The 14,665-nt window shown below is 38.6% G+C and overlaps 2 non-coding genes across 2 annotated transcripts; both read left to right on the top strand.

Annotated features, from left to right (window-relative positions):
* Window positions 1–11,594: 11,594 nt before the first annotated feature.
* LOC115941987 (U6 spliceosomal RNA) lies at window positions 11,595–11,700 on the top strand. The gene has a single exon (XR_004076636.1). It is a non-coding gene; the product is annotated as a U6 spliceosomal RNA (small nuclear RNA).
* A 1,183-nt stretch (window positions 11,701–12,883) lies between these two features.
* On the top strand, window positions 12,884–12,990 carry LOC115941989 (U6 spliceosomal RNA). The gene has a single exon (XR_004076638.1). It is a non-coding gene; the product is annotated as a U6 spliceosomal RNA (small nuclear RNA).
* Window positions 12,991–14,665: the final 1,675 nt, after the last annotated feature.

The following is a 14,665-nucleotide window of genomic DNA, read 5'->3' as shown; positions in this document are numbered from 1 at the left end:
CCAAGATGCCGACTCATCTCATACTGTAACGTGAAGGTACAGGGCCATATTGTGATATGAACCTGCCCCATGGGGCCTGGAACCAGAAGTATATAGAGTTAACTAACTGGAATTTAAATAAAAACTTAAAAAAAAAAAGAAATATGTAGATAGGCAGTGGAGGAAAGACAAATGTAAGGAGCCTGAAACTGATCTGTGAAAAATTATTCTCAATATCACTGCATGTCTGTCACAGAAATTTGACAGAAGTTTCCCTAAAATTAAAAACAATTCTAAAAATGTGCATGCCACTATCCATAACAGGTTATTTTTCCTAAACTGTCAATAAGAAGAAACAAATGTCCATCATCCATGCTAAAAGGAAGACTGAATGATCTTTCTATTCTCTATATAGAAAACAATTTTTATACAAGATCCAGCAATTCGTGGTCCCAAATTAGGAAAGCTCTGTTATTGAGGTGGGTCAGGCAGTTAATTCACAAACAATACTAATTTTTTGAGATTCTTGTAATACCTGATAAATTTTTCTAAAAGTTGCATTTTTTGTGTGTTTTCTTATTCTAAGTAAAAATCAACTTTTGTAGTTGATTTTTGTATTCATCTCCTAAAGTGACTCTCAGAATTGTATAAGCTGTAGGTGCAGTAGAACCTAGATGATCCTCAAACTGGGAGCCCCTCCACAGACTGCTCTAGAGTTCAGGCCTCTTCTGGAGTGAGTGAAGAGGGCAGCTTCTTACACACATAAAGGGAAACTGCCCCAGGAGTTGGATGTCCTCAACATTCACAAGAAATCATCCTTATTTTCAGGGCGCCTGGATGGCTCAGTCAGTTAAGCGTCTGCCTTTGGCTCAGGTCATGATCTTGGGGTCCTGGGACCAAGCCCCACGTCGGGCTCCCTGCTCAGCAAGGAGTCTGCTTCTCCCTCTCCCTCTGCTTCTCTCCCTGGCTCCTGCTCTCTCTGTCTCTCTCAAATCAATAAATACAATCTTAAAAAAAAAAAAGAAATCATCCTTATTTTCCTAGATTGGCAAAGCTGGCAATACAGAGCAGTTCCTCTCCAACCTTTTGTCTGGGACATCAGCCTGAACTCAGTGCTTCTCGCAAGCTCGGGCGAAAGTTCAAATACTTGTGGGTGATTGACTGAATAAGCGATGGGCAGTGCATCCACCTATTTTTTGCGCGTGCTACTAGACTCGCCAGATGCAAGCCAGACCATCAGAGAGGTGTGTAGATTCCCACACTGGATTGCTCTTCCAGGATAAGGTTTATATGGTAGCACCAAGGGAAGTATAAGATACTGCCCTACAAAGCTGGTTTTTGTATTTACTTTAGGGATGCTGTTGAGGAAGTTGTCCATTATGCTCCTATATATGAGGACCCAAGGGAGACATTGCGCTCTGGCTCTCCTGGGCATCAGGGTTGATTTTTATCTTACGGAAGTTGTAAATCATGTATCTGGTTTTGTCCCTCACATCTCAGGTTCTTAGTGGAGCGATGAGGATTTAGAACGCATATTTCGGGTATCAATATTACCCCGGCTCTGTCTTATATTAACTACTTGAATTTTTCCTTTACCCTGATTTTCCTAGTTGCCTCTTATTCATTGTGTGTCTACAGCAGTCCCCCTAAAATCAGTCTGCAACGATGCGAGCATAAATAAATAATAATTTAAAAGCCACATTAAGTGATTAAAAAAATAAAACACCTCAAAGCACATTTCCCTTCAAGGCATTATTAATGATATGATATTTCTACACAGGCCTTTTGCCAGCAAGTCAGAACCTCATCTAGTGAGAAGGATCCAAGTTTCATTACTGAAACCTTAGCCATTCTCAGCAGAGGGAAAAAAAAATACAGCCTCATTTTCTTCCCTCTTACTTTTTTCCCTTTTTCCTTTTTTTCGTTTTTTGAGCTATGATTATTGTTCACTTAAGAGTACAGAGTTTCTCAAACGCCTCCAGTTCTTTCTTATTCAAGTAGGTTTCGTCAAATTACACAGGACAAGGATGACAAAGGCCTTCCTACTCTGCAGGGCTTTCTGCCGCTGGGACAGCTGGCCCTGTGCTCTCCTTTCCTTTCCCTGAGTCAGCATTTGGTCCACCCAAAGCTTTGGGACTGCTGCTCCGAATGTCAGAAGTAAGAGTAACCACAGAGAGAGAACAACAGCCCATATTTTAAATTTGAAAAGAAGCTCTGCTCTTTAAATGGCTGAACCATCCTGTTGTTAATACCGTCCAGAAAAGACATGGAGGGGATTCACTTCTTAACTGTGACACTGAACTCTAGAGTGAGCTCGTACTTTTCAGGCTCAAGAGACACCCAAGAGAGCTAGTTAAAGTTATTTTACCTACCCGGGGCTGAATCCCCTTATCTTATTCCCCAAACAAAGATCCTTCTGGTAGGTTGCCAACTAAGTGATATAAGCTGGATAAGTCTATATGAATTCTGATAGTCTTTTTTTCATATTTTCTCCAGCCCCGGTTAACACAGCCTCCAGTCAAATGTCTTTTAGACATTTCCAACTAGGATATAATCTGGTGATTTTTTTTTTAATTACCATTATTGCTAAAATCTCTTGCCCCCTCAATATGGGCAATTTTTAACTGCACATCTGAATTAACTTCCTCTTAATTTATTTTTGACCGGTGCCCACCTGATTTCAACTTCAAGTAGTTATGTCTTGTCTCAGAATTTATGAATCAAGTTTCTATTCTACATCTCCCTGACTGTTAAGGTTCTTATGACCTTGAGAAGCTATTCCTTTATTTACTTCCCCCAGGCTCACACTCCATCTTACATGTCACCCTCCACCTTATGATTTACTGTCTGTTCCTATGTCCTGTCCATTGGCCATTTCACAGGAACACTTCCAATCAATGTTCACCTTGTGGCCCTATGCAAATCATACTCCCATTTTCATGACAATTTCTGCTCACTCTTTGCCCATGTGTGATGGCTCCTTGACTGCCTTTTCCTGAGCTGCCTTAGAGCTCCTCCGAAGTCACCTCCTATTTTGAATGATAAGGACATGAAATTGAGGCCCCCAAACAAATCATCTAAAATAAACCAGCAATTCTCAGCAAAAACATTCATCAGAGAAGAATGACATTTGTAGAGAATAAAAATGATTAAGATTGATTTTGAATGGCTCTCTACACCTGGTGGGGGGGGGGGTGTCTGCATGTGTGTAGGTGAGTAAGACAATATTTGCTGTCTGGAGAGAAAGAGAGGTGGGACCTGACAATGTAGAGGCTAGCCTGAATCCATAATGGAAAGAGATGTGAGTGACGTTACCAGGGCCCTCTTGACTTGGCCTCCCTACTCGGCACCCGGGATGCTGGCTTTTTCTGAAAACGAGGCAATGCTGGAGAGTCTTTTTACTTGAATTTCCTTACTTCTTAGTAAGTAACAAGGGAACCGACACGTCTTGCCACCATGCCATGTCCCAGAGGGGATCCACTTGCCATCCCCCCAACTGTCTTATATCAACTTTCCCAGTACAAGCAAATCAAGTGCTTCATGAATGCTTACTTACAATGAACTGGCAAAACTATTTGTTTTACTTAGAGTGCCATTTTGGCTTCACGTTTGACTCACTGAACGTGTTCATGTGACAATTGCTAAATCAAAATCCTTTCCACTTGGTGGTTTGTCATAAGGCTTTAGAAGCTTTATGCACCATGTGTAAATCATGCTTCACCTATGTTCTCTCTCTTTTTTTTATCCCAGGCCCCATAATCTCAATGTGCCACATTAATAAAAGCAAAAAAAGGAGTCCAAGAAAAATATTACACATCATTTAATTGGTAAAGACCATATTATACAGTAAAAGAACATTAAACAAAACAACAGCAATTCTTAACACGTTGAGAATTTTAAAAATGGCAGGTACAAAGGTACAAAGCAATTTGCATGTAGTTTATCTAATCCTAATAGCAACTCTGAAAAGAGGGTATTGTGGAAATATAGAAAAGTACAGTTCTTGTTCTCCACTCCAGAAGGGACAAGGCCAGCTGGCTGGCTCCTAGAGGGATTTGTTACCTTTGTGAATTTCAGCCTGACTCTCAGGCTCATGGGCCTAAAAACTTGACTATATTGGCTCAGTGAATGTGGAGCCATCTCTCAGAGGTAAATCATAAGCCAAGGAGAAATCACCATCAGACAAACCAGATACTCAAACCCACATGCTTAACATATGTATCAGTCAGGGCTCAACAGGAGACAGATGGCATGCTGAAATCAGGATAATTGGGAAAGGGTTTAATAAAAGAGTTATTTACAAAAGTGTGGGCAGGAGTAAGGAAACCACAGAGGATAGTGCAGAACTGGAGCCTAGTAAAAATTGCTCCATTTTTACCTCTAGGCCTGAAAAGATGAGGGGAAGGGTTGGTTTCAAAGAGAGAGTTGCAGAGAAGGGGTCATCTTCACAGGAGCTGCAATCTTCAGTCCAGGGACTTAGCTTAGCCAAACCAACCTTAGAGGGTGGGACTCTAAGGATCAGTCCTCTGAAATTGCTCTCCTTCTCTCCAGTCTTCAGGTAGAGTTTCCCATTGGTGAAGCCCAGTAAGAAGCCACAAGGCAAAGTTATTCCTTGAGGCAATCTATACAGATCAAATTTCTGGAGTAAAGAGCAGGGTAGAGAAGAATGGAGAGTGAATGTTTAGAGATACAGAATATCTGCTCCTTAAGCCAAACCTTGGTCAGAAGCCACTTCATTAACTTATCATAAATAATTACCTTGCCAGGGGCTAGGAATCCTTGGGGGTTCATGTGGTTGGTCCATTGCCCACTGTAAGCAAACTATGTGGCAGGCCAGGTCATGAGTAGACATTTGTTGGTGAGCATGGCCTCAGAGTAAGGGAAGTCAGGAGAATGGAGTCATTGATGATGTCAGTGTAAAATTGTCTGATACATCCATATACATACATATGGAAGGAATGACCTCTCCCCTGGGACTGGAATACTGAAAGCTAAAAAGTCTCTGGTGTCTAATGCTGCATAACAAACTACCCCAAAACTCAGTGACTTAAAATAATAAATGATTATTTTTCATAATTCTGTGGGTTAGCTGTGGTTCTGTGGTTCTCCTGAGCTGGCAACTTGTTTGGAGCTAGATGGTCTAGGATGGTCTCACTCATATGTACAGGACCTCAACTGTGATGGTTGAGTTGGCTGAACAGCAGAGCCCTCTCTACAGGTATGTTCTCATCCTCCAGGAGGTTAGCCCAGGCTTGTTTACATGATGGGAAAAGAGTTAGCAACAGCAAGAGAAGGCAAGCCTCACTATGTAAGCACTATTCAAACCTCTGCTTGTGCCATATTTGTCAATGACCCATTGGCCAAAGCAAGTCATGTGGATAAACCCAGACTCAAGGGGGAGGAACTCTACCTCTTGATGGGAGGAGCTTTCAATCTACTTTACCTTTGTTTCTATGTTAGGAGCAGTTTATCCTGTTGGACACGAAACACCCAAAATTTGTTGGCTTACACTCTGTCTCCCTTTCCCAATATCTGGACAGTTGTGTTTGTCATGTTCTGATATGTTTCTATGGCTAACTGCAGCTTCTATTTTGATTGCATTTGCTACCTGGTCTTACAGCCATTTTGTATTTTTAGGGGTACTGGGTAATGAGTCATGGTGTTGACGTTTAAGGTTAGTTCTCAGACATGATTTTGTTTTCCTTGCTTTCAATTTTTTAGGGTGCTCTTAAATTTAGTCCCTAACATTTATAATATGTATTATTATTCCCATTTTTCAGATGATAGAATTGAGAACATAGACAGCAGAGGTTGGATTTGAATCCAGATCTAACAAAATCTTTCCTTTATACTCAATTACTTCTCCAAATTTACATGGTTTCTAAGCCACAAAGTACTGATGAAAGATAAAGGAGCAACAGCATCATTTTTATTATTATTAGAACTGTCAGTATTATTCAGAGTAGAGTCCGAGTTCGCAGTGAGGTAACAAGCAATTTTTCATTCTTCCCTTTTATCAGGAGCCAGCAATTAACACTTCATAAGACTTTCATAAGAATCAGTCTTTATTAGAAGGCTCTGAGTTTAATAGTTTTCCATTCTATTAAATAGCTATTTATTCTTTTAAATTAGCTGTCATTTCAATAAGGAAGCCAATTGGTTGAGCAACTGGGCTACAAGGTGTACAAATTAAACCATCTGTGGAGCAAGCATGTCTCATGCTCCCATTATATTCCACATCAGGGACAAGGACAAGCCCACAGGTTGATGAGTCCCTGCCTTCAGAAAAATTGCTGCCCAATTTAAGGCCATCAACTAATATCTAATTATGATTTAGCTAAGTCAATGTCCACTGATACTCAAATAGACTGCAGTGGCAAGAACTGGGATTTGTACTTCTTTTGTCTGGCACTTAGCACACAGCACACATAATAAGTGTCTGGGGATGTTTTCACTGATGAATTGATTGAAAATTGAAAGGACTGAATGAATGGGGGTTGAGGGGGAATAGTGGCTTTTTCTATAAAATACTATTGGGTAAATATTAGTAGTTTGGATCAGTCAAGAATTCAGTTTGGCTGCAATAATAGACACCCAAATAAGAATAGCTTATCAAACATAGGGGGTTTGTTTTTATTTCAGATAACATTAAATTTAGAGCTAGGAAAAAAATAGATATGGTGGCTTCGTGAATGTCATCAATTACATTGTCTTCTTGGGTTTTCCTGCTGCATCATCTCAAGCACAAGCATTTAAAATACACATTATCAATTTATCAGCATCTCATGACACATACTTTGGAAGATGCTAATCTAAATGAAACCTTTTTATAGACAACAGAATTTTTTTAACAAATATTTATTGAGCAGACACTATCTGCCAAAAACTGATTTTGAAGCTCTGTAAAAGGACAGATAAGGAAATCAAGACCTAAAGGGGTGACTTCAAAATTGACACATCAAGTAAATGGACTGAGCCAAGGCCAGAACCTGAGCTCTCCAACTGCCATGTTCTTTGACAAACACGACTAAGTCTCACAAAAAATTATATAGGTCAGGTATTATAATAATTCTCCTTTTTCAGATCAGTAAATGTGGCTCAGAGACAAAGAGTAACCTGTCTAAGGTCACCCAACTAACAAAATATTGAACAATAATTCTGTCCTGATCTGTCTGATGCCAGATTATTTACTCTTTTACTACCATGTGTTTATTATTTTCTTATTCTATCTTTGATATGACAAAAGATAGAACTGGCTTTGGGTACAGAAGCTGGCAGGCTCTAAGGACTTTAGGACTGGGGTTTAGGGTTAGCTCTTTGTCCTAGAGGGAACTCCTGCAGGGACATGGAAACAAAGGCTTGGACATTCATGATATCAGTGAGCTGGCCATCTTTGATGGGGGTTACTCTATATAACAAGCTGTACTCTGCCCATGTGAGATCACTGCAGACACCAGATGTGTTAGTGCCAAACTATTTCAACACCCCTGTTGCCAAAAGAGAGTCTTCAATGCATTATGCAGACATCATTGTCTTAAGTCCTGGGCAGGGCTGAACTTGCCAGATGTACAGATTAGTGGCTTCCATGAGTCTTCCTACACTCCTTTCATAATTTTGTCATTCTTTGCTACACACTCCCTTTTCTGTACATTCCATTTACAACCCATCTACCACCAAGTGCTTTCTAAGGTTTCTTCCTTATATAAGTATTTTGGAGTGTTTCCTTTATCTTTTCCACTGCTGACCATCAGTGTTGCCTTCCTGGATATTTGTCATGGAGATACCAAATAGGAGACTGTCACCAGCCTCTCCCATTCTACAATCTATTGCCTTACACTTCCAGAAAGATCTTCTTTAAACCTTATGTCATGGTGCGCCTGAGTGGCTCAGTCAGTTAAGCGTCTGCTTTCAGCTCAGGTCATGATCCCAGAGTCCTGGGATCGAGCCCCGCATCAGGCTCCCTGCTCAGCGGGGAGTCTGCTTCTCCCTCTCCCTCTGCCGGCCGCTCTGCCTACTTGTGCTCTCTATCTCTCTGTCAAATAAATAAATAAAATCTTTAAAAATAAAATAAAATAAAAACCTTATGTCATGTCCATGTTCAAAATGCATTCACAATACCTAGCCTGTCATTAATGTCCATAGTCAAATGTGTAGATACTCCTAATAGCTTCTCCATGTCCCTTTTCTCTTTATGGCTTAACAACAGAACTTTAGTTCTATTCAGGGCAACAAGATGCCTAATGAAAAGACTGTATTTGTTTTATTTATTTATTTATTTATTTATTAAGTAATCTCTATACCCAACATGGGGCTCGAACTCACAGCCCTGAGATCAAGAGTCACATGCTCTACCAACAGAGTCAGCCAGACACCCCTTAAAAGACTACATTTGTAAGCAGTTTCTTGAAGATATGGTTGGCCTACCCATCACAGTAAGAGAAAAGCAAGGGATAGGCCCTTAGAAAAATCTATTAAAAGAGGGCTAACTTAGCTAGGAGGAGTTAGAATGTGCACTTGATGACTAATGCTCCATCTGGTAATTCTGAGGAGATGAAATTCATGCATTAAGGAGCAGAAAGACAGAAGGCACTGTCTCTGAAAACTTCATGGAACTGCCATGACAGCTCTAGACAGGCTACTTCCAGGAGGATTTTCATGCGAGAGAAAAAAGCCCAAGCCTAAAAGTCTAATATTTATAGGCATTTCCCAATTAACATCAATAATCCAATACAGAAAATAAGACATACTACATAAAAATGCTAACTGGAAACCTAGTTCCCATTATTTTTCTTAAAGATTTTTATTTATTTGAGTGAGAGAGAAAGAGCATGAGCAGGGGAGAGGGGCAGAGGGAGAAGCAGACTCCCTGCCAAGCAGGGAGCCCAACATGGGGCTCCATCCCAGGACCCTGAGATCATGGCCTGAGCTGAAGGCAGATGCTTAACTGACCAAGTCACCAAGGCACCCCTTAGTTTCCATTACTTTAAATGAGAAAAAAATGGGTCAAATGTCAACCAAAAGCAGCTCACGGATTTCTTAAAACATAACTAAAACACAGTTAAATACCAACATGTAAAGTACAATAAACTGTTTTGAGATGTAAAATGCTCAAACTATCACTTTCTGACAGGCAAACGATCAATATGGTTAGCAACAAATAGTTGGAATTCCACTTCCAGCTAAAATGGAGTAAGAGGCACCAGATCACCCACCCAACAAAAATAACCCCAAATTGGACAAAACCTAAGAAACAATGATTTTTAAGACACTGCATATCATGTGGCAAAAGATGGTGATTCCTGAGAAATGAAAAACGAAGTAAGTCCAATGATTAGCCTAGTGTATCGATTTGGAAGAATTCACAGGCTGAAGTGCAGAGAAGGGGAACAGAGGCAGAGCCAGAAGGACTCCCTGAGCTAAGGAGATGTGCATGAGAGTCTGGAAAGAAGAATATGGCTAGAGTTTGCAAGACAGAGTATCAGAGAAGAGATAAGTTCACACAGAGAAAACTGGTGATTTGCAGGGGGATCACTCTTGAATATTTAGCAGAGTATTGATCAGTGCCTGCAAGTATGAAAAATCCTAAGGCTGGGGAAAGAACCACCCAAAAGGATTATAAGTAATAGTGCCTGGTGCTCACAGTGAGTTGGGAGTAATCCCAGTAGCTAGACTGGAAAACCTCATGATTCATGAAGCATCAGTCAGAGCACACAGAAGGGTTTTACCTCAGAAGTAAGGGATAATCAGCACTAGACAACACTATTCCAGTCCCACCTAATACATTTTAAAAGCAAAACTCAGAATATCTGGCATTTAATCAAAAATTACCAGGCTTGAAAAAAGCAGGAAAACATGACCTATAATGACAAAAAATAATCACACAATCAAAACTGACCCAGAACAGGGAAACAGATTAGAATAAGTAAACAATGACATTAAAACTGTTTTTATAACTGTCTTTCAGGATGCCTGGGTAGCTCAGTCAGTTAACCTGCCTTCGGCTCAGGTCATGATCCCAGTGTCCTGGGACTGAGTCCCACATTGGGCTCCTTGCTCAGCGGGGAGCCTGCTTCTCCCTCTGTCTGCTGCTCCCCCTGCTTGTGCTCTCTCTCTCTGACAATTAAATAAATAAAATCTTAAAAAAATTTAAAAGATAACTATCTTTCATATGTTTGAAAAGTTAAGTAGAGATATGGAATATATGACAGAAGACCAAATCAAAATTCTAGAAATAAAAACTGCAATGTCAGAGATGCAAAATACACTGGATAAGATTAATGGCAGATTAGTCATTGTAGAAGAAACTATCCGCAAACTCAAAGACATAGCAAAAGGAACTATGCAAAATAAAACACACACAGAAAAAATTTTTAAAAGTAAAAAGAGCACCCATGAGTTGTGAGCAACAGCAAGTGTACTAATCTACATGTAATTGAAGTTCATGAAAGGGAAGTGGGGAAGTAAGGAAAATTTGAAAAAATAATGGCCTCCAAATCCAAATTTTATGAAAAATATAGACCCAGAGATTCAAGAAACTTAGCATACCCCAAATACAAGAAAGATTAAAGCAACTACTGCAAAGCACATGACAATAAATTTGCAAAAACAATGATAAAGAGCAAATCTTAAAAACAGTGAGAAAAAAATTGGTTACCTACAGAGGAGCAAAAATAAAGATGACAGCAAATTTCTTGTGGGAAACAATCAAGGGAGAAGACAATGAAGTGACATTTTACTAGAAGTAAAAAAGGTCAATTTAGAATTCTATATCCAGTGAAAATATCTTTCAAAAATGAAGGCAAAATAAAAATCTTTCAGATGCAAAGGCTGTGAGAATTTATCATCAGTACACATGCACTATAAGAAATGTTAAAGGAAATCATTCTGGCAGAAGGTAAACCATAGCAGATGGCAATAGAAATATATATAAAGAGGGGCTGCTGGCTGGCTCAGTCAGTAGAGCATGTGACTCTTGATCTTGGGGTTGTGCGTTCGAGCCCTACATTGGGTGTAGAGATTACTTAGATAAATAAAACTTTTAAAAAAACTGGGAGGAGAAAATGCTCTCTCTCAAAAAAAAATCTATATAAAGAAATAAAGAGACCTGGTAATTGTAACTACATGGGTAAATTTATATTTATCTTGTCATTTAATGATTTTTAAGTCACAATGGACTGTTTAAAATAATAACAATGTAGTTTGGTGTTTATAACTTCTATAAAAGTAAATTGTATGACAATGATACAGAAGTTGGGAGGCAAGAAATATACTATTATTAAGTTCTTATACTATATGTGAAGTGGTGTATCATTTTAAGGTAAACTGCGATAAGTTAAAGTTGTATACTATAAACTCTAAAGCAACCACTAAAATAAGAAAACAAAGAGTTAAGTCAACTCAGGAAAGAAAATGGAATCATAAAAATATTCAATTAATCCAAAAGAAGGCAGAAAATGGGGAACAGGAGAACACAGACCAAACAGAACAAATAGAAATAAAATAGCAGGAAGATAAATTTAAACCTAATTGTACCAATAATCATATTAAGTGTAAATAGTCTCAATGTCCCAATTAAAAGGTAGAGATATCAGATTTGATTTAAAAAGTAAGATTTGGTGCTCACTTCGGCAGCATATATACTAAAATTGGAATGATACAGAGAAGATTAGCATGCCCCTGCGCAAGGATGACATGCAAATTCGTGAAGTGTTCCATATTTTTATGTAATGAGCACTGGGTATTATATAAGACTGATAAATCACAGACCTCTACCTCTGAAACCAATAATACATTATATGTTAATTATATGAATTTAAATAACAAATGAATAAATAAAAATTAAAAAAAATAAAAAGTATGATTTGATTATATGCTGCCTACAAGAAAATACTTCAACTATAAATACACAAACAGCTTTGACGGATAGAAAAATACATATCATCCTAACACTAATAAGAAGAAAGCTTTAGGAGCACCTGGGTGGCTTAGCTGGTTAAGCGTCTGCCTTTGGCTCAGGTCATGATCCCAGGATCATGGGATCCAGCCCCGTGTCAGGCTCCCTGCTCAGCGGGGAGCCTTCTTTTCCCTCTCCTGCTCCCCCTGCTTGTGCGTGCTCTCTCTCTCTGTCAAATAAATAAATAAATATTAAAAAAAGAAGAAAGCTTTAGTGGCAATATTAATATCAGACAAAGTAGATTTCAAAACAAAGAATATTGCCATGGATAAAGAACACAATTTCACAATGATAAAGGATCACTTTATCAAGAGTACATAAAAATCTAAAATATTTATGCACCTAGTAACAGAGTTTCAAAATACATGAAACAAAACTGATAGAATGTCAAGAAGAGCTAGATAAATGCACCAATACAGTAAAAGATTTCAATATCCCCCTCTCAATAATTGATGAACAAGTAGACAGAAAATCACTAAGGATGGAAAAAAGCCTAACAACAATGCTAACCAAAGTGACCAAATTGATGTTTAGCTAGAACATGCCACCCAAAGACAGCAATTTTTGTCAAGGGCACATGGAACATTTACTAAGGTGAGCATATGCTGAGCCCTAAAACAGTTCTCTCAATAAATTTAAAGTGTTCAGACCTACAAAGCATCTTGTCTGACAACAATGGAATTAAATTAGAAATTAATAATAGGAAAATCTCCAGAAAATCCCCAAATATTTGGAAATTAAATAGTCCTCTTCTAAAAAACTCATGGGTCAAAAAAGAAATAGAGAAATTAAAAAGTATTTTGGACCAAATAAAAATTAAAATGCAGCTTTTTGTGGGATGTCACTACACAGTATTTAAAGAAAAATTGTAACACTAAACACCTATATTAGAAAAGGAGAAAGGTCTCAAATCAATGACCTCAGTGTCAACCTTAAGAAACTGGAAAAAGAGTGCCTGCTTTAGCAGCACATATACTATAATTGGAATGATACAGAGAAGATTAGCATGGCCCCTGCACAGGGATGGCACACAAATTCATGAAGTGTTCCATAGTTTTAGAGTATGATGTTAAGCGAAATCAGTCAGTCAGAGAAAGACAAATGCCATGTGATTTCACTCACATGTGGAATTTAAGAAACCAATGAACAAGGAAAAAAAGAGACAAATGAAGAAACAGACTTTTTTTTTTTTAAGATTTTATTTATTTATTTGAGAGAGAATGAGAGACAGCACGAGAGGGAAGAGGGTCAGAGGGAGAAGCAGACCCTCCAGCTGAGCAGGGAGCCCAACGTGGGACTCGATCCCGGGACTCCAGGATCATGACCCGAGCCGAAGGCAGTCGCTCAATCAACTGAGCCACCCAGGCACCCCGAAACAGACTTTTAACTATAGAGAACAAACCGATGGTTACCAGAGGGGAGGTGGGTGGGGGGAGATGGATGAAATAGGTGATGGGGATTAAGGAGTGCATTTGTTGCGATGAGCACCGGGTGTTGTATGGAAGTGTTGAATCACTAAATTGTACAGCTGAAACTAATATTACACTGTATGTTAACTAACTGGAATTTAAATTAAAAACTTGGAAAAAAAAGAAACTAAAAAAATGATTGGGAGAAGTAAAAATAAAAAAGAAAGTTTAGAGCAGAAATCAATGGACTAGACAGGATAAAAACAATAGAAAAAATTATAAAACCATAAATTGGTTCTTGGAGAAAATCAATAACATTGATAAAACTCTTGCCAGACTAATCAGCAGAGAGAGAGAGAGAAAGAACACAAATTACCAACATTAGGAATGAGAGACGACATCACTACAGATTCTATGGATATAAAAAAGATAAAAATGGAGTACTACAAATGACTTTATGCCAATCAATTTGATAACAGATAAAATGGACAAATTCTTTGAAAGACACAAGCTACCAAACTCTCTCAAGAAGAAATAGATAATCTGAATAGTTACATATCTACTTTAAAAATTAAATATGTAGGGGCACCTGGGTGGCTCAGTCGATTAAGCATCTGCCTTTGGCTCAGGTCATGATCCCAGGGTCCTGGGATGGAGACCTGCCTTGGGCTCCCTGCTCAGCAGAGAGCCTGCTTCTCCTTCTCTCTCTGCCTCTCCCCATCCCCCCAATTGTGCGCTCTCTCTCTCTTACTCACTCTCTCTCAAATAAATAAATAAAATCTTAAAAATAAATAAATATTAAATATGTAGTGGAGTGTGGCTCAGTCGGCTCAGGTCATGATCTCAGGGTCACAAGATCGAACCCTGCGTTGGGCTCCATGCTCAGCGTGGAGTCTGCTTGAGATTCTCTCTCCCTCAGCCTCTGTCTCTTCCCCTGTTCTCAATCTTTCTAAATAAATAAATAAGTAGTTAAAAACCTTCTCAAAAGAAATCCTCGGGCCTAGATGGCTTCACTGGAGAATTCTAACATGTTATGAAGAAATAATACCAATTCTTCACAAACTCTTCTGTAAAATAGGTGACAGTAATAAAAAACTAATGATGTAATGTATGGTGATTAACATAACATAATAAAAAAATAAAAAATAAATGAAAAATAAATAAATAAAATAAAATAGGTGACAATAAACAAGCACATGAGAAGATGCTCAACTTCATCAGTCATTAGGGAAGGGCAAATTAAAACAGCAATGAGATACTACTACATACTTATTTGAATGACTCAAATTGAAAAGATAAACCATACCAAATGTTGGTGAGGATT

The sequence above is a fragment of the Leptonychotes weddellii genome, chromosome X, assembly GCF_054177405.1.
Source record: "Leptonychotes weddellii isolate Sample4059 chromosome X, ASM5417740v2, whole genome shotgun sequence".
In the NCBI taxonomy this organism is placed as follows: domain Eukaryota; kingdom Metazoa; phylum Chordata; class Mammalia; order Carnivora; family Phocidae; genus Leptonychotes; species Leptonychotes weddellii.
This window is presented reverse-complemented; position numbering and strand designations above follow the sequence as displayed.